This window comes from Tamandua tetradactyla, unplaced genomic scaffold (genome assembly GCF_023851605.1).
Source record: "Tamandua tetradactyla isolate mTamTet1 unplaced genomic scaffold, mTamTet1.pri scaffold_96_ctg1, whole genome shotgun sequence".
NCBI classification, from domain to species: domain Eukaryota; kingdom Metazoa; phylum Chordata; class Mammalia; order Pilosa; family Myrmecophagidae; genus Tamandua; species Tamandua tetradactyla.
In genome coordinates this window covers 407294-435182 of record NW_027518408.1, presented here as the reverse complement: position 1 = coordinate 435182, position 27889 = coordinate 407294, and the positions used below count along the sequence as shown (strand labels likewise).

Below are 27889 nucleotides of genomic sequence, written 5' to 3'. Positions count from 1 at the left end.
AATTTTAGCCAGCCATGGGCTCCCTTCTCTAAAGGTGATGTGTGTTAATTAGCTTTCAAAATTATTTGCTTTCACTTCTAAGCCTTTGTTATAGAAAGTAAATCCTGAAATATCTATTACTCTTTTCTCTTAACTGAGTTGTTTTGGATGAGCCTATATTCTATTATGATAAAATTTAAAATTTTCTTCATACTTCACCATCCCAAATTCTGTATGAGCTTAAGTGTCAGTTTTTTTTCATTCTATTTTCATAGAAAAATAATATGTAGAATTAGAAATAGGGAGTTGAAAGAGAAAAATGTTGAGAAGTGTTGTACTATTCTTTTTATTGTATGCTGTACAAAAAATTTCACATTTCATTATTTTTCCATGTGAGTATCCTGTTATTGCAGCAACACTTGTTGATATTTTTGTTGTTTGCTTTGTTTTGCTTATTTGTTTTTTGTGAAGTGCATGGACTGGGATTCAAACCTGTGTCTCCCACATGGCAGGTAAGAATTTTACCACAGAACTACCTTTGCACCCCCTTAATGCATCATTTTTTAAAAAGCTTCTTAGTTGTCATATGAATTTAGAAGTTGAAATTTCCCACTTTTACCACTTTTGTTTTTTAACATGGGCAGGCACTGGGAATCGAACCCAGGTCCTCAGGCATGGCAGGCAAGCACTCTTACCTGCTGAGCCACCATGGCCCACCCACTTTTACCACTTTTAAGGATTAATTTCTTTTATCACATGCAGATCCATAACATATTTTCAGTGAACACTTAAATTTATTTGTATCTTCCTTTACATGACTTCTCTCTTCCTTTTTATTTATAGTTCACAATACTTCTGCCCAATCCCTCTGGCTTACCTGTATCCAAAATGGAACAAAGGAAATATATGCTATTTAGATACTAATCTTGAAGTACAATGGCAATCTTGTCATAGTGCTTATAACCTGATTACTTCTTCTCTTTTCCTCTTCTCTTATTCTGTATTTTCTTTTATAACCCAAAGTCTTCATTCTTCTCCATTTATTTTATAATGGATATTTAATTTCCTTGAAACTTCATAGTTTTAATTAGAGAATTCTCATATTTCGATCTATTTCTATTCAAAGCCTGTCCAACCCAACACTCATCTAGGCACTGTGATACATCAGGGAATAAAACAAGAAAAAGCACCTGAAGATGACTGTTTTGGGCTCCTAATAGAGAGGACCCTGAATGGAGAATCTGAGCTAATAATATATATTTGTGCATGAGTATGAAGAGCCATTGAATGCAACTGCACCATTGAGTGCAACTTCCCTTGGACACTGAGCAGCAGGTATTATGTGGGGAATTCATCTTTCCCCTGTGAGGTCTGTCAGATGAAGTTTTGGAAAATCAAGTCTTTGAAATTGATGCATATTTTTGTCTGGGATCCAGATTCCTTAATTTCTCCTCATGGGAACAGACAGGTATTCTGGATGATGATTTGCTTTTCCTGACTTTAATGCCTCTGCTAGCCTCAACATCTGTAAACTTACAAAATGCTTCATTGCAGAACATCATTTTCATGCAGCATGTTTTGATCAAGGATCAAATTTCACAGCAAAGAATGTGCAGCACTGGGTTCATGCTCATGAAATCAGTGGGTCTTACCATATTTCTTATTACCCAGAATGAGCTGGGCTTATTGAATGTGGGTATAGCTTATTATTATTTTTAATGTTTTTTATTTTTAACTTTTTATTGCATAGTATAACATGCATATGAAGCAAAGAAATAAAAAGCAATAGTTTTCAAAGCATTCTTCAACAAACAGTTATAGGACAGATCCCAGAGTTTGTCAAGGGCTGCCATACAATCCTCTCATATATTTCCTTCTTGCTCTTCCAGATTATGGGAGACTAGAGGGCTCAAATGTTTCCTTTTTATCTTCATGATCATCTTTTTTCCTTTTTTGTGAAAAATAACATATATAAAAAGCTATGAATTTCAAAGCACAGCATACCAATTAGTTGTAGAACATATTTCATAGTTTGACATTGTTTACAATTTCACAATTCTAGCATTTTGCTTCTAACTGCACTAAAATACTGGAGACTAAAAGAGATATCAGTTTGATGATTCAGCACGCATATTCATTTGTTAAATCCTATTTTCTCTGTATAACTCCACCATCACCTTTGATCTTTCCATCCCTCTCTTTAGGGGTGTTTGTTTGAGCTATGGCAATTCTAAATTTTTTATATTGGAAGGGTCTGTCACTAATATGGGTTAGGGAGATGGAATAAGCTGGTGTTCTGGAGTGGTTAGGCTAGGTTTCAGGGCTTATCTGGACCAGGAACCCATCTGGAGGTTATAGATTTCTGGAAAGTTATTCTAGTGCATGTAACCCGTGTGGAAACCTATATATTGCACTAGGTGTTCCTTAGAATTGCCTGGAATTGTCCTGGTTGGAGGTTCACAGGTTATGAATGGTAACATGATCTAACTGAAGATTGCATAAGAGAAACCTCCAGAGTAGCTCTCAACTCTATTTGAACTCTCTCTGCCACTGATACTTTATTAATTGCACTTATTTACCCTCTTTTGGCAAGGATGGAATTGTTGATCCCATGGTGCCAGGTCTGGATTCATCCCTGGGAGTTATCTCCTTTGTCATCAGGGAGAATTTCACCCCTGGAAGTCATATCCCAAATAGGGGATAGAGCTATGATATCACTTGCAGATTGGAGCTTAGAAAGACTGAGGCCACATCTGAGCAAAAAAGAGGTCCTCCAGAAGTAACTCTTAAGCATGTCTATAGGTAGTCTATGCTTCTCTACTACCTACACAATCTTCACAAGAGTAAGCCTCAGAATCAAGGGCATGGCCTATTGATTTAGGTGTTCCTAAAATTTGGCACAGTATCAGGGGATTCCCTGATGGTAAGTTTTAGTAGTTCCATATTCTTTCACTCATCCCTCAGGGGACTTTGAAAATACTTTTTGATTATCTGCTTAATATACTCTAGGATGTATCCAGGCATTACAATCATATAATCAGGATCAAAGAACCTCTTTCTTATTCTGGGCTCCCTGTGTTTCAATTGCTCAAATGAGCTATACAGGTAGGTAGAATTAGATTATGCACTACAGAAAATTTCAGTTTCAGAACAAATGAACCTTTCTTCCATTGGCCTCAAAGAGTATGTATGGTTCTCAAATACAGACAATGTCTTCTTATCCCTATGTTCTGAATTACTTTTACCCCAACCTGTTTGATTTCATTTTTATCTCTAACTATCAGGCTATATACACATTAAACAGCCTCTCAAAATCCAGAGATATTAATTACCACTCTGAACCTGATGCATCTGCTCTAAAAACTTACAATCTAGGCCCCTGTTTTTGTATAGCATTTTCTAAATGTGACCATATCATTCCTGTTCTTTTGTTTCTGGCTTATTTTGTTTTACCAAATGTCCCACATGTTCACTCAACTCACTGCATGTCTCACTACTGTGTTACTTTTTGTAGCAGTACAACTTTCATTCATAAGTATACACCATCACTCATCAGTCTACTTCTCTGTCAGTACATTCTTCAGCCACCTGCATTCATTGGGCATCATGTAAAGGGTCCAAAGTTCCCATCGATCAACATTCTCAATTTTAGATAACTTTAATCTTCCCAAGAGAAAGAAAACCAGTAAACACTCCCTCAAGAAATAGGAAATCTAAAACCCCTCTTAACTCTTGCCCTCCCCCCATTATTTATCTCCGCTGTTGCTGTGGTAGTGCTGGCAGCTTCCTTTTGAACATTGCTCAAAGAATCAATAGCAGTTCCCCCCTGTATTTTCAACTTAAACAGTCTTTGCACAAGAATCATACATTTAAAGTAATTCTAGAGAGAACTAATTCATATTTTTAGTGTGACTCAGTGGGCATGTAGGTCTATACAACCCCTTTCAATCTTGTGCATCTTCAATATGGTAATAGTATTTATAGGCCCATTAGATAACAACCTTCACTCCTATCTATTCCCTTTTGTTGGAGTTCAACATCATTAGCTAATGTTTCACCCATCTCTAGCTTCTATTATCTCTAAATCCCATATATTTTGTATTATAAGCCTCTGATTATACCATTATGCTGATCATAAAAGTGGAATCATACAGTATCTATCCTTTTGTGTCTTACTAATTTCACTCAACATTATGTCCTCAAGGCTCAATCCTCTTGTCATGTGCTTCATAACATCATTTTGTCTTGCTGCTGAGTAATATTCCATCATATGTATGCACCATATTTTGTTGATTCAGTCATCTGTTAATAGACATTTGGGTTGTTTCCATCTTTTAGCAACTGTGAATAATGCTGCTATGAATATCAGTGTGGAAGTATCTGTTTGTGTTGTGGTTTCCAGCTCTTGTGGATGTATACCAAGCAGTGTTATTGTTGAGTCATAGGGCAACTCGATATTTAGTTTCCTAAGGAAATGCCAAGATTTATTATATAACTCACCCACTCATGTTAACAGTCTCCTATTCTATATAATTTCAGATCACCCCACCCATACTACTGTCTTCTGGTGGTGACTTAATGGCTAACGCATACAATATGACTGAATTTATTTTTGTGGGACTTTCTCAAAATCAGGAGGTACATAGAGTTTGCTTCATGATATTTCTGCTCTTGTACACTGCAATTGTGCTGGGAAATATCCTTATTGTACTCACTTTGATGACCAACAGAAGCCTTGATTCCCCCATGTACTTCTTCCTCAGCTACTTGTCCCTCATGGAGATATGTTACTCCTCTAGTACAGTCCCTAAACTCATGTCACATTTGTTGACTACTCAGAAATCTATATCTGTGGGGCTGCCTTACACAGACTTTCTTCTTGCACTACTTTGGTGGTACAGAGATATTTCTTCTCTCTGTATTGGCTATAACTGCTATGTGGCCATCTGCAAGCCCTTGAAGTGTACCACTATAATGACCAAGCAGGTGTGTGCTATCCTAGTGGGAATTTCATGGATGGGGGGCTTTGTACACTCCTTTGGCTAAATCCTTCTCATCTTCCACTTGCCATTTTGTGGCCCCAATGTGATCAATCACTATTTCTGTGATGTACTTCCACTGCTCAAACTTGCTTGCTCTGACACCTTCCTCATTGGTCTGCTGACTGTTGCCAATGGAGGCACCCTCTCTGTGATCAGCTTTGTGGTCCTCCTCATCTCCTATGCAGTTATCTTGCTTCATCTGAGGGACTTGTTCTTTGGGCCCATTGTCTTCATCTATCTGAGGCCTTCTGCCACATTGACTATTGACAAGATAGTGGCTGTGTTTTACACAATGTTCACACCCCTGCTCAACCCTGTCATCTACTCCCTGAGAAATACTGAAGTGAAGAAAGCAATGAAGAGGCTGTGGATGAGGACAATGGGACCAAATGAGAAATTGGGGCTGAGAAGGGGAATCTTGAATTTACAATGCTGCTGAATCCAAATCAAATCCCTAAGAGAAGACAAATGGGTTTAGGAAAGTTTACAGCGTATATTAGTTCTAGTTATTCTAAATTGTGCCCATCTTCAGAAATTTCATTTTAAATGTTTGTAAAATATTTATTCTTAAGGATTTACCATAAATTTACTAGCCATTTATTCTGTTGTTAGACGTTTAGGTTGTTTCTAATTTGTATTACTATAAATAATATTGCCCTCAATATTCTTGAAGAGATATTTTAGCCATAGTTCTCATTTTCTATTAGACTCACTTCATATAGCAAATTTATTGTAATATAGGGAGGGTATAAGGACTTTTGATCCATAGTATTAAATTGATTCACAGAAAGATTGTATGCAAGTATTTTCCTGTGAGAATGCTCTTGATGAAATGGAACACCATCATTAAACATTTTTTATGAGAAATAGGATGTTTACCTAAATGTCAAAGTTTTTACCCATAAAATGTAAGTTTCAAGTGGAAAAACCTGGGAAATTCCTCCATATACTGCTGATAAAAATAAACACCCCTTTAATGGGACAACTTGATGTCATGTTCACCCATGTGTGATACATTTGAGAAACACCCAATATCATGACTGTGGCATTTCTAACATACCTGAGTCTAATCACACACAAAAAATCAGGAAAACCCAATTTGAAGGACATTCTACAAAATTACTGACCTGTACTCTTTAGGAGTCTCAATGTCATGAAAGACAAATATAGAATGGTGAGCTGTTCCATATGAAGGGAGATTAAAAATACATGTTAATTAATTGCAACATGCAATCCTGGAGTGTATCCTAGAGTAGACAAAGGACATTAGTGGGGACAAAGCTCTGTAGATTAGATAATAGAATGATATGAATGTTAACTTCTTAATCTTGATAGCTGTACTGTGCATAGATCAGAGAAAGTCCTTTGGTTTTAGGAATTACTCACTAAAGTATTTACAGTAAAGAAACATCATCTCAGGAACTTATTCTCAAATTCATTAAAAATCTATGTATTGAGAGAATGAATGATAAAAATGCGGCAAAATATTAACATTTGAAGATTGGATTAGGATATATAGGAAGTATCTGTGTTATTATTGCAACTCTTTTCATGTCAGATATTATTTTAAAATATAAACTTAAAATATTTACAAATTTGATAGACATCTTCATATTATTTAATTTGCATTTCTTATGAGGATGGGTTTTTCATGTTTAATTGACTTATTTTACAAAATATTCAATGTTTAAATAGTAAAATTTTGCATTTTTGCATAGTAAAATCTATGATTTTCTTAATGATTTCTTCCATTGATTTTGTGTTTAAAATATTCTAAACTATTAATGAAATATACTTTTCATTTTACAAATGACTTCCATTTTTATAGAAATTTGTGGACCTATAATGCATTCATAAGATTTTAAAGAACAATAAAAAAGGTGCATAGTGAAAAATTTTCCTCCCTTCTCTCCTCATTCCTGATGTCCCCTCTCCCACAGTTCCAACAGATAAATAATTTTCTTAATTTCTATTTTCCTTTCAGGGTTGCCATGGTAAATACAAGGGTGTGTGCACATGTGTGCATTCTTATTATCACTATTTTCTACATGAATGATAGCTTACTATTTGAAAGGATTTGAAACGTGCTTTAACAGTTAATAATATACCTTGCAGATATTTTTATATTAATATAAAGATAATTCTTTATTTATTTTCTTACAGCTTTGTATTACTCATTGAATGGATGTGTCATCATTTGCTCAAGCTGTCCTTTGATGATATTTGGATTGTTTTCAAATAGAGCTGCCATGAGTAACCTTGCTTAAAACTTATGCAAATAATCTTCAAGATCGTTTTCCAGAAGTAGAAATGCTTGACCAAATGTTGATATTTCTTTCCAATTTTGATATATATTTCCAATTTGTTTGCCATAGAAGTTGTGCTCTCACTAGAAATTTTCTTTTTCCTTCAAAACATGTTGTAGAACTTCGGGACTTTAGTAAAAGAATAGATGAAAATGGCATCTCAGTAATTTAAATGTTTTTACATTATTTTGGGTGAAGTTGGACATCTTTTCATATATTTAAAGGCTATTTTTATTTTCTGTGAACTGTCGGTTCATATAATTTTGTCATATTTGGGTTTAGGTTTTTTTAAATTATGTTTTAGGAACTATTTATATATAACTATGACTCCTTTCTGATATGAATTTTTAATATTCACACTGAGTTTTCATTTACCTTTTGACCTTGTTAATGATGTTTTTTGAAATATGGAATATTTGTTTTTATGTAATTAATTACCATCATATTTCATGCTTTCTGGAATAGCTGAGACCAGACTGCTTCTTATTTTTGAAGTTTTATGGCATGTTAACTCTCTGGTGGGCTAGTGTTTTCTAATTTCTCTTCATTATCTAAGTCCTCTTAGCTATTGTTTTTCCAAATAAACATTAAACTTAGTTTTAGATCACCCCATCCCCTACCCAATTCCCAGAAAAATGCCTGCTATTATTTTGATTGATGAAACCATATATTCATAAATTTATTTAGGATGAATTGGCTGGCATCTTAGTGATGTGGAGTCTCCCCATCCAGAAACATGACATGTTTTGATTTATCTGTCCTTTTGTATTTTTCATTAGAGTTATATTTTTTCTCATTTTTATTGTGGAAACATATACAGAACATAAACTTTCACTACCAATCTCTACCAATCCCAATTCAGTGGCATTAATCACATTCATAACACTGTGCTATCCTCAAAATCATACATTACCAGAACATTCTCTGACACCCATTATGGATTCACACCCATTGCTTGTTCCCTCACCCTTGGGATTCTGCACCCTATTTTCTATTTCTATGAATTTCCTTACTCTAGTTCTTTCATATAAGTGGAATTATGCAAAAATTATCCCTTTTGTTCTGACTATTTCAGTCAGCAAGATGTGTTCAAGGTTCATCCATGTAATGGCACATATCAGAACATCATTTATTTTTAAATCTGAGTAATATTGCATTATATGCATATGTCACATTTTGCTTATCCTTTCATCTGCTGATGGACATTTGAGATGTCCCAAATTTTGTCTATTTGCACATTTTTGTCTATTGCAAATAATACTGCTATGAGCACTGGTATACAAATATCTATCAGAGTCCTTGCTTTAAACCCTTTGGGGTATGTTCTTTTGGGTGGAATTCCCAGGTATTATGGTAGTTCTATTTTACTTACTGAGGAACCATCAGCTGTTTTCAACAATGGATACACCATGCTGAATTCCCACCAACAACGTATGAGGTTCCTGTTTCTGCACATATACTTTAGCACTTGTAATTTTCCTTTTATTAATAGATACCATTAAATGGGTGTGAAGAGTTATATCATTGTGATTTTAATTTTAATTTCTTTGACAATTCAGGTTGAGAATCTATCCATGTGCTTATGACCATTTGTACATCTTCTTTGAAGAAATGTCTATTCAAGTACTTTGCCCATTTTTACATGAGATACTTATATTTTTGTTTTGTTTTTGAGTTGAAAGGAAATATTCATATATTCTTGAAGTTAAACCCTAACCGGATATCTAACGTGCCAGTATGACGCTGTTGTGTACCCCCAGTAAAGCCAGGTTTTATTCCTGATGAAATCTTGGGGTCAGCCATGTCTTTTAATTCTGATTCAATACTGTAGGTTGGTAAATTTTCATTAGGTTATATCCTTGGAGATATGATATACCAAACTGTGGTCTTGACCTTTTGATTAGATGGAGATGTGACTCCATCAATTCCAAGTGTGTCTTCATTAGTTTGCTACAGTCTTTACAAGAGGAAAAATTTTGGAGAAACCTCAGAAATGACACAGCTGACAGAGAGAAAGCTGACAGAAACTTCAAAGCCCAGAGAGGCACAAATATTTGGAGATAGTTGGAGCAGACACTGTCATGAGATATTAAGCAAGCCAGATCCTGGAGCCAGCCAAGAGAAGCCAAGAGATGGAAAGCCAGCCCTAGAGAAGCAAAGAGAGGAACCTCCATAGGAACAGAGGCTGAAAGCAATGGAGCCCAAAAGCAAGGAACCAGAAGATGCCCCCACCTGACTTTGCAGCTGACCCAGGAGTTTCAGATGCATCAGTCTTTCTTGAGTGAAGGTAAATTCTTAATGGTGCCTTAATTTGGAAACCTTCATGCCCCTAGAACTGTAAACTTGCAACTTATTAAGTTCCCCTTTATAAAAGCCATTCCAGTTTTGGTGTATTGCATTCTGACAGCTTACAAATTAATACATCTACTAACCACATAGTTTTTCCAATTTTTAGGGCATCTGTTCAATTTCTTCATAATTATATCTGATCCCTGAAGTTTATTTCATGAAGTTCCCATTTATCACTTTTTTCTCTCATTGTTTATATTTTCTGGGTAAATTGTAAGAATCCATTGCCTACTACAAAGTGCTGTAGATATTTCTCTATTTTTTTCTAAGGGTTCTATAGTTCTAGCTATTATATTTGGTTCTTTGGTCCATTTTTAGATAATTTTTGCCTAGAATGTGAGTTTGGGGTCCACTTTCATCCTTGGATGTGGATATTCAGTTTTCCCATAACTTTTTGCTAAAGAGACTATTCCTTCCATATTGAATGGATGTACAACATCTATATAAGAGTAAAATAAGGACATTGTATATTAATAAAAGAAACAATATACCCAAACAAAATGACAACCATGAAAGTGCTTTTACTCACAGAACCAAAAAAATACATGAGACAAACACTGGATAAACTGAAGAGAGAAACAGACAACTTTACAGTAGTAGTGGGAGGCTCCCATAAAACATACTCATAAATAGACCTAGGCAAAAGTTCAATAATGAAACAGAGAATGTGAATAAATCATAAAAGAACTAGGCCTGATGCATATGTACAGAATGTTGTACCATAAAACAGCAGGATATAGATTCTTCTTAAGGGCACATGGATCATTCTTCAGGGTAGACCACATGTTTCATCCTAAAACAAGTATCACTGAATTTTAAAAGATTGAAATTATACAAAGCATTTTCTCTGAACATAATGAAATAATTCTGGAAATGAGTAACTAAAAAAACAAAAATATATAGAAATTAAATAACACACTCTTTTACTATCAATGGGTCAAAAGAACAAATTGCAAAGGAAATCAGTAAATATCTTGAGAGAATGCAAATAAGAATGCAACATATCAAAGTTTATAGGATGCAGAAAAGACAATACTGAGAGAGAATTTTATTACTCTAAATGCCTACATTAAAAAAGAAAAAGAACTTAAATCAAAGACCCAAGTATACAACTGGAGGAAGTAGAAAAACAATATCATACTAACTTCAAAGCAAACAAAAAGGCATAACATATATTAGACCATAAATAAATGAAATTCAGATTAAAAACCAATAGAATCAATAGACCCATAATTTGATTATTTGAGAAAATTAAATAAATTGACAAACCCTTAGCTAAATTGATAAAGGAAGAAGATGCAGATGAAGAAAATCGGAAACAAGTGGGTGAACATTAATACCGATGTGACATAAAAAATAAGGATCATAGAAGATCCTATGAAGAAATGTATGCCAGTGAACTTGACAACTTAGATGAAATGGATTACTTCTTAGAAATGTATAAACAACCTGCATTGACTCTAGAAAAAAACAGAAAAACAATCACAAGTAAAGACAGTGAAACAGTCATCAAAACCTTCCAAGAAAGAAAAGCCCAGAAAGAGATACCTTCACAGCTGAATATTGCTAATCCTTTCAAGAAAAAGTAATTCTAATCTTGCTCAAAATCCTTCAAAAACTTGAAGTGGAGGGAACACTACCTAACTCATTCTATGAAGCCAAAATGACCCAGATACAAAAGCCAGATGAAGGTACTAAGAAAAGAAAATTTTAGACCATTTTTTCTGATGAATATAGTGCAAAGATCCTTAACAAAATACTAGAAAATTGAATACAATGGCACATTAAAATAATTGTGCACCATGATCAAGTAGGTTTAATCCCAGGTAGGCAAGAATTTAAATAATTTTGTAACACACTACATTAACAAAATGAAGGGTGACAAAACATGCTCATCTCAATTTATGCAGAAAAAGCATTTGACAAATCCAGCATCTTTTCTTGAAAAGAATATTATGAAAGATAGGAATAGAAGAAAAATTCCTCAACATGATAAATGGTATATGTGAAAAACCAAAAAACAACGCCACACTCAATGGTGAAACAAAAAGCTTTCTCACTAATTTCTGCAACAAGACAAGAATGTTCACACTCACCAGGGCTATTCAAAATTTCACTTTATGCTCTAGCCAAAGCAACAGGGAAAAAAGGAATAAGAGACATCTAACATGAAAAGGAGTAAGTAAAACTTTCACTCCTTGCAGAAACATGGTCCTGTGTAGAGAATCCTCAGAAAAATCTACAACAAAACTACTAGAGCAAATAAATGAATGCAAAAAAAGTGGCAGGGTATATGATCAACATTCAAAAAGCTGCAGAGATTATATACCTAATAATAGGCACTTCAGCTCTGGGAACTTCACTTTATGTCACTCCCAGACCTGTGCATGTGCATGGGCCCCAATCATGTCCTTCAGCCCTGGGAATATAATATTATGAAAGTCCAAATCTAGCACATGTGCATGGCCCTCAAACATCCTTCCCAGCTCTGAGAAAGTGTTGAGTTGCACTGCCTAGTCACATCTGCTCCAACACACATAGGCCTAAAACTGACCTGCTGCCCCAACTGTATGCAAATGCACAAAGGGAGTTGAACTCTTGACCAGCACACACCAGGGTTATGCCCCCAGACAGGTATAACTGCATTACTACATCCTCCCTGGCATCTGGGCATTCACATTCACAAGCATCAGTGTAACATCCCCAAACTGCACCTCTATCTGCCCTGAAATGAATTACTGTGCTGTTGTACCCTGTCCTGTATTCTGCTCCCAGTGGCACATTCATCTCACAAACACAAGACCATAGACTATTGAAAGAAATTAATTTCCAAGGTAAATCAATTAAGATATTTGTATTCAATGAAAGCAACAAAAGATCACTAAGCATTTCACAATGGAGATAAATATAGCCCTGCCTAATGACCAAATTAAAACACCAGAGGAGACAGAAATGTTGGAGCAATGAATCAAAGATGTTCATACAACTCTGCTTAATAAAATAAGTGGGATAGCAAATGACACAAAGGATATCAAGAAGAAAATAGAATAGCATACAGAACAATTAGAAAGAATAAATAGAAAAATAGCAGATACCACAATGATCAAAGACTCTGTGGACCAAATAAAAAACATATTAAAGGCACAAAACATGAGATTTAAAAAGGTAGAAGAAAGAACATGTGAACTAGAATTTGGGATAACTGACTTCAAACACTCGAAACAGGAAATGGCAAAAAAGATGGAATAACTTGAATTGGGACCTCAGAGAACTGAAGGACAAAATAAATCACACAAATATAAGAATCATTGGTGTCCCAGGATGAGAAGAGAGGAGAAAAGGGCTAAGAAAAGTAGTTGAGGATACAATGGGGGAAACTTCCCAACACTTATAAAGGATATATATAATCAAGTCAAAGAAGTTCAACAAACTCCAAACAGAATAAATACAAATAGGCTTTCCCCAAAACATGCACTAATCAAACTGTCAAATTTTGAAGATAATCATAAAATTCTGAAAACAGCAAGAGAAAAACAATCTACTACATGCAAAGGAAACCACATATGCTGGTTTGAAAGGATGTATGTCCCATAGAAAAGCCATGTTTTAATCTTAATCCCACTTCATACAGGCAGAATAATCCCTATTCAATACTGTATGTTTGAAACTATAATCAGATCATCTCCCTGGAAATGTGATTTAAACAAGAGTGGTTGCTAAACTGGATTAGTGATGACATGTCTCCACCAATTTGGGTGGGTCTTGATAAATTTCTGGAGTCCTATAAAAGAGGAAACATTTTGGAGAATGGAAGAAATTCAGAGAGAGCAGAGAAGAATGACATAGCCATGAGAAGCAGAGAGCCCACAAGCCAGCAACCTTTGGAGATGAAGAGGGAAAATGCATCCTGGGGAGCTTTATAAAACAGGAAACCAGGAGAGAAAGTTAACAGATGATACCTTGCTCACTGTGTGCCTTTCCATTTGAGAGAGAAACTGTGACTGTGTTCACCATGTGCCTTCTCACTTGAGAGAGAAACCCTGAACTTCGTCAGCCTTCTTGAAGATATTTTTCCCTGGATACCTTTGAATGGACATTTCTATAGGCTTGTTGTAATTGGGACATTATCTCAGTCTTAGAACTGTAAACTAGCATCTTATTAAAATCCCCTTTTAAAGCCATTCTGTTTCTGGTATATTGCATTCTGGTGGGTAGCAAACTAGAACACCACATAAGACTGAGTTTAGACTATTCAAATAGCACCAGGGAGGTGAGAAGGCAGTGATATGATATATTCAAGATCCTGAAAGTGAAAGACCTCCAGCCAAGAATTCTGTACCTAGCCAAATTGTCCTTCAAAACTGAGGGAAAGATTAAAGTTTTCACAAAGAAATCCTGAAAGAAGTTTTCAACAAGAGACTGGCCCTACAAGAAATACTAAAAGGAGTTCTTCCAGCTGGAAAAAAAACACAGAAAAGGGAATTCTGGAGAAAGGCAAAGAATTGAAGAGTACCACCAATAGCAATTTAAAGAAAACAAAGAGAAAGAGGGAAAAGAATATATAGATCTGACAAAATAAAAAAAGATAAGATGATGGGTTCAAGAAATGCATTTTCAGTAACAACTTTGAATGTTAATGGAATAAACTTATGAATTAAATGATCTGATTAGCAAAATTGTTTAAGAATAATAATCCAGCCATATGCTGCTTAAAAGAGACTCAATTTAGACACAAGAATACAAATAGACTGAAAGTGAAAGCATGGACAAGAACCAAAAGAAAGCAGTAGTAGCTATAGTAATGCTGGACAAAATAGACATTAAACGTAGTCATCATAATAGACAAAGAATGATACCGTATAATAATTAAAAAGCCAATTCACCCAGAATATATAACAATCAATAAATCCAAAACTTAGTTCTTTCAGAAAATAAATAAAGTTAGTGGGTCACTAGCAAGACTGACAAACAAAAAGAGAGAGAGGTTGAAATAAACATAATCAGAAATGAGAAGGGGTGCATAACCACAGACCCTGAGGAAATAAAAGAAATTATAAGAGGATAATATGAACAACTATATGCCAATAAACTAGACAGTTTAGATAAAATGGGAAAATTCTGGGAAACACGCAAAGAAGCTACACTGATTCAGGAAGAAATAGAAGATAAACCTTGGACGCTACGGGGCATTCACACAACACAGTCCTTCGAAGGAGCTCCTTCAGTTAACTGAGCACTCTGGGTGAAATCAGGGCTCTGATCCCCTACACTCTGGCTGGAAAATGCAGCCAAGGCCCAAGATGGGGACTACAGGGTCGGCCCCTCGGGGGCAGGAGAGAGATGCCCTTGGAGCTGGTCACGGGGATCAGGTCTCGCCATGTCAGAAGGCCGGGATCCTTTGGAAAGTCTGGACTCTGAAACCTACCTGGCATTCCCAGAGACAGGGGCGCCTCCGCCTGCACCGCTGCGCCAACACTGCTGCTGCCTCCATGGAGGGTTGGTGGGCGGGGTCTCCTGCACAGCTCCACCTCGCGCGGGCCCCACCCTCTGACCCCTGGGACCCGCGTTTGTGATTCAGAGTCTGCAGCCCCTGCGTCTGCGGCCATGACAGGGGCGCATGTTGCCCCGCATTGTGCAGGCACCCCACAAGCCCAGGCCTTCTCACTCCCCACCCCCCAGTTCTGAGGCGTATAGATCGCCTTGCTGGCCAGGTGGAGTTCAATTAGGTGGTGGGTCGGTCGGCTTCTGGATGGAATGGGACCCTGGGAAGTCTCGCTACGACTGTCTGTTTCCCAGGCTCCAATTTGGAACTATTCATCAAGCTGTTTTGACAATTAAGTCAGTGGTCATATACTTCCTCCAAAAGGCTGCACAAACAAACTTAAAGTAATACCCTGCCTTTCTTGGACAAACAGGTAAAAATTCCTTTGTGGGGTCAGGAAGCCCCAAGTCTGGAGCTGATATCAATTTGCCTTTAAACTTTGAAAGGGATTCATTCTAAGGAATTTTTTTTCATTTCTCTCTGACACTACCAGATATAAGGTCTTGACTGTTAATTCAAAATTTGGTATTCACAGTAAACAGTAGTCAGCCAACCTAAGAATCCTCCGAGTTCCTTTTTGTTATTTGGCATGGCTACTTGCCAAAGGGTCAAACCCATAAAATGTATCTTGTGGAGCTTTACTCCCTGAAGATTTCTGGACAAGATTTGTCCAAAAAACAGTTGGTGCATTTTAAAACTTCATGATGACAAAATCCAACTGTAGTGCTGTTTTAGTTCTCTTGGGTTCTTCTCATTTGAATGCAGAGTTTTTGTGAGTATTTAGTGGGATGCAATAAAAAAGCATCTTTTCAATTTAAACCATGAACCAAGTATATGCATCAGAAATATTGATGTGAAGAGTATATGGTTTAGGTACTGTGGTATGTATACCTTCTACTATTTGACTTATAGCTCTTAAGTCTTTGAAAAATCTGTAATCTTGAGTTTCTGGTTTTATTAGTCCTTATTCTAAAAATCTTACAATTAGTGGCAAATGTTTTTCCTGTCTCTTGCCTAAGCGGACATTGCATAAGATGTGGTAGAATTATGTCCAGCTGCAATCTTACTGTGACTTTCTGCCCATCTTTAGCTCACCTTGAGCAGTTTTTTTTACGGACCTACTTCATCAAGAAGTTGTTGCTGGATACTGGTGAGTGCCTGAATCTTTTAATGTAGTCTGTTAAGTTTGAGATTCCTGTTTGGAGTTGGAACTTGTAAATTCATTTTGCCTGGTGACAGAGAGAGACTTGCAAAGAAATTTGTAAATCAGTTGACCTTTTCTAGTTTAGTAGTGTTGCAGCTGTGGGAAGGATCAATCATTAGCAACTTCAGTCATGCCCATAAGATGGATTGATTCATTTGAAGTGTAATTAAGTCTCATATCTACCAAATAATTTACTAATTTCTTGTTTACTTGGAGTAAGACCTAAGGTTCTTTGTCAGTGATCAGGATGATTTCCTGACTGGTAGTAAGTGCCCCAGGTTCCATCACTTCAGGTCACTGTCCTGCCCTCAGCTCTAGGCACTAGATTGCTGGAGTCCCTTTTATCTCCCTTTGTATCAAGCTGGGATGTTCCTGTTTCCAATGCCCCTCCCCCTTGTAGTATGCACACTGCTGGAGGTCAAATGGTTTCCTTGGGGCCACAGGGGTATTACTTTTCATAGACACCTTTTGCTGCTGAGAAGTTTTACTCTTGACAGCTCTTAAGATTAGCACTTAACTTAGAGTTATATTCAATCACTTTCTTTCTGTCCTTTTCTTGAGGTGCATCAAAATTATTGAACACAATTTCCACTCATGCTGAGCTCAGCAACCCAAGTTCACCCTCAACTTTCTGCAATTTCTAATGAATATTGAGGGCATTCTGACAAATAAAGGACTGATTTAGCCTGTTCTCATTATGGGGCCTTCTATGCTTACATTATGACAAGCTTTGAATAAATGCCTTCAAAACATTGATTGATTTTCATCTGGCTTTTGGACAATATCTTTTACTTTACTTAGGTTATTTTGTTAAGACACTCTATTTACTAATCCCATTGTTATGTCTGTTTAATCATGATCAAATTATGTTCTGGCAACTTATTTAGTTGAGTTCCAAAAGATATTTGTATATAAACCCAATTATTATTAAATGTTGTAAAAATCAAGTTAAACAAGTTTTCCATTTTCCTTGGATCCCCTTGATAAGTGGAAATCAAGCTTTGACAATTGCATACATCTGATGTAGAGAAAGGGCTATGCACATGCATATATCCTCCCAGTTGACTCTGGCCATCTATTCCAGCTGGCAATTTTTGGAGAGGCATTTGTCCTTCATTTGCTTTCCAGAGGTAGAGATACCCAATCTAAAAAGCATGTCACTCTGGATATGAATGGGAGACCATTTCAGGGGAGTTTGTAGGTATCCAGCTCTTATCTTCAGTCTTCTGACAAGATGCTGGAAGGAAAGAAAAAGGAGGGAGTGGTGAGGTGTGGGCTCTGATGGGAAGGGAAAGGAGAGTTCAAGAATTACGGATCTTAGGGCTTTGGAAGCTGTAAGCCAGGGCCTAGAAATCTTTGCCAGTAATTTCTCCTCCTGTAGTTCCAAAACCTCGATAACCTATGGGATGAGAATCTTCATCAGCTCTTTTCCAACTGAGAGGTTGGTGCCTTCCTTTATTTCCCCTTGAGCCAAAAGTTCAGTAACTCTCAAAATCAGGCTAAGACTTGGCAGGTGGGTAAAATGACATGCCTGGAACATTTTCTCTGCAGCTTTTCATTCTGAACTACAGCAGTAAAGCATTGCACATACAGAATTTCATCTCATTTGTTCATTCTCTTACAAAATATATCTAGAAACAAAGCAAGGTTATGTTCTAGTGATACCTGGCTTGGCCACTTCTAGGCCATCCTCTAATTCGTAATGGGGCCAACTTACTTCACATAAACTTTTCATGCTTTTCTTTGTCGTGGACTCATATGCAAATTGTTCCCAAAACTTAAGAATGCAATTTAAGGGATTATCCTCATTATTTTCCTTGGATTTCTCACTCATATTATTTCCTTTTAACACTCACTAGGCAATGTTTGAGAGAAAGCAAGGGTGACAAACTCAAACTCATAACTAACAAAGCAAAAACCAAAGCCAAACATAGGTAACCAAATCTCAAATGGCTTTTATATGTCACTGGGCACCCAAATAACCAAATCCAAATGTGGGCACCAAATTCAACAGCATCCTTTAATTCCAGGGGCTTCTCTCTTTCCAAAACAAAATTTTTAAGTGTGGTTTCCAGTTACTGCTTTGGTAGGAGTTTATGTGTCATTGAATAAGAAACCAAATCAAGAATACAAGATCTGCAAACTTACTTACCAAACCTGGTTTCCTCTGCAGCCAATGACTGTTGGGGTCCTAAATACCTAGGGCAGGAAACTTTCTAATCCACACAATGGAAAAAGTTCCTTCTATGGTCAAGAATCTAAGACTTGCAAATGTCTTACCTCAAGGGGTCAAGGAATCCCCCGAGCAGCACCTTGTGCAGACATTGAGCCCGATGTTGAGTTCCAAATTGTAGTTGGGGCTTTCCTCAAATCTGAGTTTGTTGCTTACTGAGCTAAATGTACAGACACACAGAAAGCTGAGCAGGGAAAAGAGGTTTATTTATGCTGGCAGGAAGGCAAGGGAGAGTTTCCCAAATCAACCTCCTCATGCTGATTTTTCTATTGGCTTTTATCTATGCTAGACAGATAATCATCTTGGGTAATAGGTAACAGAGGTCTGGAACTTCAATAGTTTTTTTTTACCTCAGTTATTTACTACTTCCATTAGGATTTGCATCTTCTGTGACACCTGAGATATGATGTCTCCAAGCCTGGAGTGACAGATAAATCTCATAAATATCTGGGTGCAGACTTTACATTGATATATTGTTACTATGTGAGACTAACAGCTCACACTCACAGTTTGCTTTCAATTTTATGATTACATTTCTTTTTGCATGGCCAGGCACTAGGAATCAAATCCAGGTCTCCAGCATGACAGGCGAGCATTGTACCACTGAGCCACCATTGCACTACCCCAATTTTATGATTGCATTTTAAAATATACTATTACAATAGCACAATATAAAACATACAATATGGTATTAACCAAAAATAAATCTATCTATCCTTTACCAGAGTCTCTCAGTGCTCCTTACAATAGGTAATCACTGTTTTTGTAAGTTAAGATTCTTCAATAAATTATCTTTGCAAATATAAGAATATTTACATACAATACATTCATATGGTTTATGCTTTTGTGTGCATGAGTTTGTACTTTACTGCTCAGTATCTTGATATATTTTCAATACCAGTTCATATTGATCTCACACATTCTAAACTATCTTCATTATACATATCTTAATTTCCCAGCTGAGATAACAAATATAATAAAAATATTGGTTTAAAAATAGACTCAAGTTTCAGAGAGGTTAGAAGACTTTCTTCCTCCAAGAGTCAGTATCTTCTAGCTGGCCAGCAATCCTTGGGGTTCCTTAGCTTTTCCCTGTTGATAGCTGGAAAATACGGTTACTCTCGCTAAGCTTAGCAATCTACTCTTTTTACTTGACCCAGAAGGACTTTAAACAGACTTTCTCTGTTTACAGAACTATGATAATACACTGGCATCAGGAAAACACTGTAGACTTCTAGAAAGATGGTAGATTGAAATGGGTCATGTTTACCCCTGCAACAAGCAGGAGAGCTAAAGAAGGCACAGAACAAAGACAGGAAGAGTGATTTCAGGATATAAATAACCTGTGGCAGTCTTCTAAACCAAATAGGGAGGTCCTGGTTGTAAAAGCAGAATTGGGATGCAGAGAAATGGGGACCCACCAGCTAGTGCAAATAGCCAAGCATGTCCATTTCCAGACGGAGGCTCAGAGACCTCAGGAAAGCATAGCAGAGAGAAGGAAGTAAGCCAAGCTGCATTCCTCAAACATAACCTTCATGCATGCAGTCCCTGCCCTGTGACCCATTATTCCCCCCCACATTCCCCCAATCCCATCAAAGCACCCCTGCCCTGACCCCCTCCCTGTGTGCCCCCCCCCCAAATCCCCACCCTACACAGGTGAACAAGCCTTTTTCAACCTGGCTGACCTCTTCCATGTAGAATTGCCCTGCCCTCCTGAGACCACATACCTGCATCCAACCCTTCAAACACCCTGGCTCCTCCCTGCTCCCTGTAGGCAGTTCCCTGTGTATCCAGGTTGCAGGTACTCATGCTCATATCTGGACCACTCCTGCATCCAGGCCATAGAGTCATGCAACTCCATGTGCAACCCCCCATGCTGGGTATATGCACACATCAGCATCCAGCCCCCCAGATGTGTACATGCACACTTGCCCACAGATGCCACACACTCCCAGCTCTGGGCTAGGGGTGACTTGTGCATCCAGGCCATAACCACAGCCAGCCCATGTAGGCACAATCCCACCCCTCTGCCCCAAATATGTATGGAAGGGAAAGAGACACTGAATAACTGAAAGCATCCTAAAAAAAGAAGAATGAAGCTGAAAGTTAAACAATTCCTGATTTTAAACATATTATAAAGCTAATTTATACTTAAAATATTATAATATTTTAAAAATATTATAAAGTGGTCAAAACAGGATGGTAGTGGCACAAAGATAGAATTATTGGCCAATGGAGTTGAATCAAGCACACAGAAATAAACCACCAAATCTCTAGTAAACTGGTCTTTGTCAAGGCTCCCAAATTCACTGAACTAGGACAAAATTGTTTTTTCAATAAATGGGCTTGTGAGAACTGGATCTCAATAGGCAGAAGAATGAAAGAAGAGAATTAGATTGGTGAATGATGGTGTAAACACATGCTTGAACTTGATGCTGCTACAAAATGAATGAAATTGTGAGACATGCAATGATAGTGAATGAATCTGTGGAACATTGGTGAGGAAAAATAAACCAGAAGCAAAACAGCAAATATTACATGATCTTACTTAGAAAATATTTGTAAGAAGGCTGAGGCCTAGATTGTAAACTCTTATAGCAGTCACATTTAGATTGGAGTGGTAATTGCTATTTCTGGATTTTGAGGGGCTGTTTTACATGTGTATAACCTGGTACTTAGACATAAGAATGAAGTGATCAGATTGGGATTATGGTAATTCAGAATACATGGGTAAGGAAGACATTGCATATGTTTTAGAACTTTACCTACTCTTTGAGGCCAAAGGGAGAAAGTTTTATTTTGTCTGGAACCTAAATTTTCTCTAGCACATAATTTAACTTAACCTGTCTGGTTAAGAAAATTGTTCAAATGATCAATCCAAACACAGGAAACTCAGAATAAGAATGAGAGCCTTTAACCCTGCATAGTTTAATGCAATGCTTGGATATATCCTTGAGTATATTTAGCAGGTAATCCAAAAGTATAGTCAAAGTCTCTTGAGGGATTAGAGGAAAATTATGGAAGTATTAAACTTTACCACCAGGGAAGCTCTGGATACTGTGCCAAACATTAGGGACACCAAAGTTAATAGGCCAAGCTCTTGATCTTGAGGCTTGTTCTTGTGAAACATATGTATGTAGTGGAGATGCTTAGCCAATCTATAGCTATGCCTAAAAGTCACCTCTGATGGACCTCTTTTCATTTTTTATATTTTCAAATTTTTATTAATAAAACCAATCAACATACAACATGAACATTCTTTTTTCATCACATAGTTGTATATTCATCGTCATGATCATTTCTTAGAACATTTGCATCAATTCAGAAAAAGAAATAAAAAGAAAACAGAAAAAAATTCACATATACTAGACCCCTAACCTCTTCCTTTCACTGATCGCTGGCATTTACTAAATAAATGTCTACTAAATTTATTTTAACATGTGTTCCCCTATTATTTATTTATTTTTAATCCATATGTTTTACTCATTTTTCCATAATGTAGATAAACGAAGCATCAGACACAAGGTTTTCACAATCACACAGTCACATTGTGAAAGAAATATCATTATACAATCATCTTCAAGAAACATGGCTACTGGAACACAGCTCCACATTTTCAGGCATTTCCCTCCAGCCTCTCAGTTACACCTTAACTAAAAAGGTGATATCTATTTAATGCATAAGAATAACTTCCAGGATAACTTCTCAACTCTGGAATCTCTCAGCCATTGACACTTTATTTTGTTTCATTTCTCTCTTCCACCTTTTAGTCGAGAAGGTTTTCTCAATCCCTTGTGCTGAGTCCCAGCTTATTCTAGGATTTCTGTCCCACCTTGCCATGACGGTCCACGCCCCTGGTAATCAGGGCCCACGTAGAGAGAGGGAGGGCAGTGAGTTTGCTTGTGTTGGCTGAGAGAGAGGCCACATCTGAGCAACAAAAGAGGTTCTCTTGGGGGTCTCTTAGGCCTGATTTTAAGTAGGCTTAGCTTATCCTTTGTGGGTTTAAGTTTCATATGAACCAACCCCAAGATTGGAGGCTCAGCCTATTGCTCTGGTTGTCCCCACTGCTTGTAAGAATATAAAAAATTCTCCACTTGGGGAAGTTGAGTTTCCCCCTTTCTCACCATTCTCCCAAGGGAACTTTGCAATACTTGTTTTTTTTACCTTTTATCTTTCCGATTATTTATTTTTTATCCAATTTTTATACTCATTTGTTGGTGGACCTCTTTTGTTGCTCAGATGTGGCCTTTCTCTCTCTAAGCCCAACTCTGCAAGTGAAACCATTGCTCTTTCCCTTACATGGGACATGACATCCAGGGATGAAAGTCTCCCTGGCAGCATGGGATGTGACAGTCTGGGATGAGCCTGTCCCTGGCACTGTGGGATTGACAATGTCATTCTAACCAAAATGGGGAAAAGAAGTAAAACAAATAAGGAATCAATGGCTAAGAGAGTTCAAATAAAGCTAAAAGTCTACACTATAGGTCCCTCTTATGCCTGCTTCAGTTTAGACATTGCTACTTACCATAACTTGCCAGCCCCCAAACAAACTCATTAATGCTAATTTTAAAAAATATCTGGGACATTAGATTAGATTCTACAAAATTCCATGCACTAGGGTAACTCTCCAAAACCTCCAACATCAAAATGAGTCTCTGGATCAGATAAGTGCAAAGGGGCCAGTCATTCCAGGACATCAACTAGTTCCATCCTACTATCCCATTTTGCTGACAGCCCCTTACAACATGAGGTCAGGCTTAGCAAATGAGTTTGAATGATGATCACTAAACTAGTATTTATTTTAGCCTCCAGTATTTTAGAGCATCTACAAATAAAAACCTAAAACTGTGGAATTGCTACCCATTTCAATCTCTGAAATCTGTTCTGCAACTATTTGTCATGAGGTACTGTTGCTTCTAGGTATTCTGTCCTCCAGAAACCACCAGGGAGCCATATGAAACAAAGAGAAGTGAGCTTCTTGAGAGGAAAAAGCTGTTTATTCAGGATACTTGGTTGCTTATATACTCTCATTGCAGTTACAGTGTTTAGCATAAGGCTGAAGTCATACAGTATAAGGAAATAAAGAAGCTGTATGTTGAAGAAGCATGTGCAAGTTATTCCCTCATTTTTTTTTTGCCAAGAATCAACTGTAAGAACATTATGTAAAGGAGGAAGGATAAGAGCCACCCAGAAGTCAGGTCTCACAAGATCAGGCTATATTTAGCCTTGTCATAAGGTGTTCTGTCAAACTCATGGGACCTTGGCCACTGTGTGCTCTGCAACAATGCGCTTTGAAATTTATTGCTTTGATGTGTGTATGTTATTTAAAGATGAGGAGAAGCATAACAGAGAAGATAGGATTTAACAAATGAGTATGACTGCTGAATCATTATATTGATATATCTGCTGGTCTCTAGTGTCTTGGAGCAGCTAGAAGAAAAAACAAAAAAGAATGGAACTGTAACCAATACAAAACTTTAAAATCTGTTATTTAACTATTTATTAAAATGTACTTGGAAATTTATTGCCTTTTTGTATATATATTATAATCCACAATAAAGAAAAAGTTATTTAAAAAGAGCACACTATAGCCCAGTGAATCCATGATCTCCTCAAAAGACAAAAATGTGAAATGAGTCATGATGACCCAGCCTGTAAGAGCTTGCACACAAATATCTAAATTTAATCACTGAAACTGAAACAAGCTTGAGACACACAAGATTAAGAAATGTGTCCATGCCTTCCTCACAAAGATCCAGTGTCATCGCTGACCTGAGAAGAATATATCATGAGACATTACTTAGCTTTTGACTCCTACCCCTTTTCCTTTATCTATTAAAACCCTAACTCACATACCCACTCCAAACTGGTATTGGGAAAATTCCTCCAGTTCCTTGCAAAGTGCGATTTCAATAAATTACCTTTACACTGAGAGATATGTTTCTCCTTTGTAGTCCTTCCATGGAAAGAGCTATACTTGTGGTATCACTGAAAGTTACAATGATATGTTTGTTAAAGTCAGGAGAATGCAATATAACAGAAATAGAATGGCTTTTAAAAATGGAATTAATTAAGTTACAAGTTTACAGCTCTAAGGCCATAAAAATGTCCAGACTAAGAAAAAGATGCTTTGACTCAAGAAAGGCCAATGGAGCCAAAGCATCTCTGTTAGCTGGGAAGACACATGCCTGGCATTTCTTGGTCCTTTGGCTTCTAGTTTCAAACAGCTTCCCCAGGGGTGCTTTCTTTCTGTATCTCTGTCTGTGTCAGCTCTGAAGCTTTTTAAAAATCTGGTTCCTTCTAAAAGGACTCAAGTAAGGATTCACCTTCAATAAGAGGAGACACATCTCCATGAAACCCACCTAATCAAAAAGAACCCACCCACAATTGGATGGCTCACATCTCCATGGAAACAACATAGTCAAAGAGATACCACCCAGTAACATTTTATCAGGATTAAAGGACACATCCTTTCTGGAGTATACAACAGTTTCAAACTGACACTCATTATGATGTCCTTTCCTTTCTCCTCTGGCTTCTGTTGACTTCCAGCTCCTTGCTTCCACTGGATTCTATCTTCTTAAAATCTCCACAAATAAAATTAAGGCACAACCTCATTGAGGTCCATTGAGTTGGGCCACACCCTAACTAAAAATAATGAGTTCAAAAGTTTCTATTTACAGTGGGCTCACACACAGAAATGGTGTGGATTTTTCTGACCACAGTGTATTATACTCCCTCATAAAGCTGTTCTAAAATTAATACATCCAATCCTCTCATGCAGTTTCTCATCTTTCTCTTTAACAAATAATTTTATAATAAATACCTGACCAATTAAATATGTACAAGTATGAGTTTACAGATGTGCAACTGTGAAATCAAATTCTGTATGTTTTTAAAAATTGATGTTCATAGTTATGGTAAAATGCCATTCAAGAATTTGTAGTCAGTTACAGCTTTCACCTCCAGATCCTGGCTAACACAGATTTATTGCTGTTCTGATAATCTTACCTTTTCCAGAATGTTATATAAGTCAAATCATACAGTACATAGTTATTTGGAGACTTTCTTCTTTTGATTAACACAATGCATTTGAAATTTATCCATATTATTGGGTGTCTCAGTAGTTTGTTCCCTTCCCTTCTGACTTCTGTTTAAATATCTGTCTTATATTTTTATTTTTGTTCCACAATATTCTCTGGGTTTATTTTGCTCATCTTTTCCAGCTTCCTGAGATCAATGCATAGTTCATTTCTTTATGTCTTTCTTGTTATCCAAAATTTGCGTGTAAAGGTATAAGGTTCTCTCTGGGCATTTCTTTAATTAATTCAATGTATTTTAATTTTTGTTTTTATTATATTTACACTAAAGGCATTTTCTAATGTTTTGTGTGATTTCTTCTTTGACCCATGAGTTATTTAGAAATGTAGTGTTTAATTTGTATATAATTGGAAAATATTTAGTTATATTTTCATTACCAATTTCTAGTTAAGTTCCATTATCAAACAAATATTCTGCATGGTTTAAGTTCTTCAAAAAACTTGTTTTATAATGGCATATATTGTCTGGTTTGCTCAATGTTCCATGAACACTTTTAAATAAATAGAATAATATCAAATCTTCTTTTCCTTCTCCACCCCAGTTCCACTACTGTTTTGGTTTTTATTGGTAAAAGAGAGTGCTTGAGATTCATATTACAGTTACCCAGCACTTTATTCTACAGAGTATAACTTCTTTGAGAATGTTACATGAATTTATTCTTTTCAGTTTTGTAATCAGGTTTTATGCTGAGATTATTTTATTTAAATTTGATTATAGTATAAATTGCAATGCATTTTTTTCTAATAATTTCCTTAAAGTGGAATGTCAAAGTGAAATTTAAACAGAAGGGAATGGAAAACTTTTTAAATAATTTAAAAATATTTGTTAAACTATTATCTAACAAATAAGAAATTGTCAATTTAAACAATTTTCATCACCATTTTAAATAAAATTTAACTAAATTTTCTTTTGTAATTTTGAGCTAGGCTTTTTGAGCTGTAAATGAGAGACACATTTGAACTTTGGGTGAAAATATGAATTAATTTTACTAGTACACAGGGGATAATGGATAGTGGGTGGACCATCTAAGCATTTCTACAGACAATTGAATTTCACTGCTAAAACCAACAAATCTTATGGAGTATGGGGATATGTACGATATCATTCAGGATGTATTCTGAATGCTAATTACAAGCTGCTAGTAACAGCTAATTACAAACTGAAATAATGTAACTTCAACCGGGTAGAGTCTTATTTTTCTATCTTATGCAAGTACCATGGAGGTTCTATGAAGTTGTTCCCAAACATTTGGAAACACTAATTCTTTCTGTTCAGCACAAGGCTCAAGGCTTCCATTCCTGTGATCTTCTCATGCTCATCAGGTGGCTGTTGGTTTTCCGTAAACTTGTCAGAATTCTAGAAAGCATAAAGGGGAAAGGCAAAAAGGAGTTTGGCTTCTGCTTGTATCATCCCACTTCCTATTTGTCCCACTCAAATACTTAACTTGCATCTTAATGGTCACTCAAAATTTCAAAAGGTATTGGGAAATACACTTCTTTTAATCTTGGGCTCTTACCTTCCCTGGAAATACAAGTCAATTTGTTACTAAGAAAGAAGGCAAGAAAAATATCAAGAAGGCAAGCAGAACTCTAATATCTGCTAGTCTTCCTTCTATTGAGGTGTATTTCCAAGTGAGGAAATTTTTTTTCTTCAATCCCCAGGGAGTTCACTGAAACTTTATTCAGAAAGAAACAGTTGGTATTTTCCTTCAGAAAGGTCTTTAGAGTGTGAGAAAGTCTTTGAATTTATGGAGTATTTTGTCATTTCTTTAATGTTTCAGCTTTTCTTTTCAGTTACAATGCTTTTTAATGTATTGCAATGTACCTATTTATCTGTCTGAAACTCTTTCTGTGACAAACTCAAGACTGTTATTACTAAAGGGGTATCATTGTTTTTACCTGCATTTGATTCAAGTTTCAAGTGACTTGTTCTGAAGTGAACCTTCATTCTGAGTGTGAGTTTGGAGGTCATCTTTAAAAGCATAGTTTGAACTTACTTACTCAATACATTTGCCTATTTTGAAGGTCATGATTTCAAGAAGACAGTTTTTACAAATTTAAATGTGTTTTTAAATATTGTACATATTGGACTCTCCTCTTTTGATGATTTGACCTCAGTTGTTTTATGATTTTC

The 27889-nt window shown here is 36.5% G+C and overlaps 2 long non-coding RNA genes and 1 pseudogene across 2 annotated transcripts in view; 2 read left to right on the top strand and 1 right to left on the bottom strand.

Moving 5' to 3' along the window:
* The window catches only part of LOC143673310 (uncharacterized), a 32870-nt gene extending 17656 nt beyond the window's left edge, over window positions 1-15214 (bottom strand). Inside the window, exon 1 of the long non-coding RNA XR_013170316.1 lies at window positions 15102-15214. This is a non-coding gene — a long non-coding RNA (uncharacterized LOC143673310). The remainder of the gene's footprint in view (window positions 1-15101) is intronic.
* Window positions 4558-5460, top strand: LOC143673307 (olfactory receptor 4X2-like; annotated as a pseudogene).
* A 47-nt stretch (window positions 15215-15261) lies between the features above and the next one.
* The window catches only part of LOC143673312 (uncharacterized), a 127664-nt gene continuing 115036 nt past the window's right edge, over window positions 15262-27889 (top strand). Inside the window, exons 1-2 of the long non-coding RNA XR_013170318.1 lie at window positions 15262-15591; window positions 16309-16368. This is a non-coding gene — a long non-coding RNA (uncharacterized LOC143673312). The remainder of the gene's footprint in view (window positions 15592-16308; window positions 16369-27889) is intronic.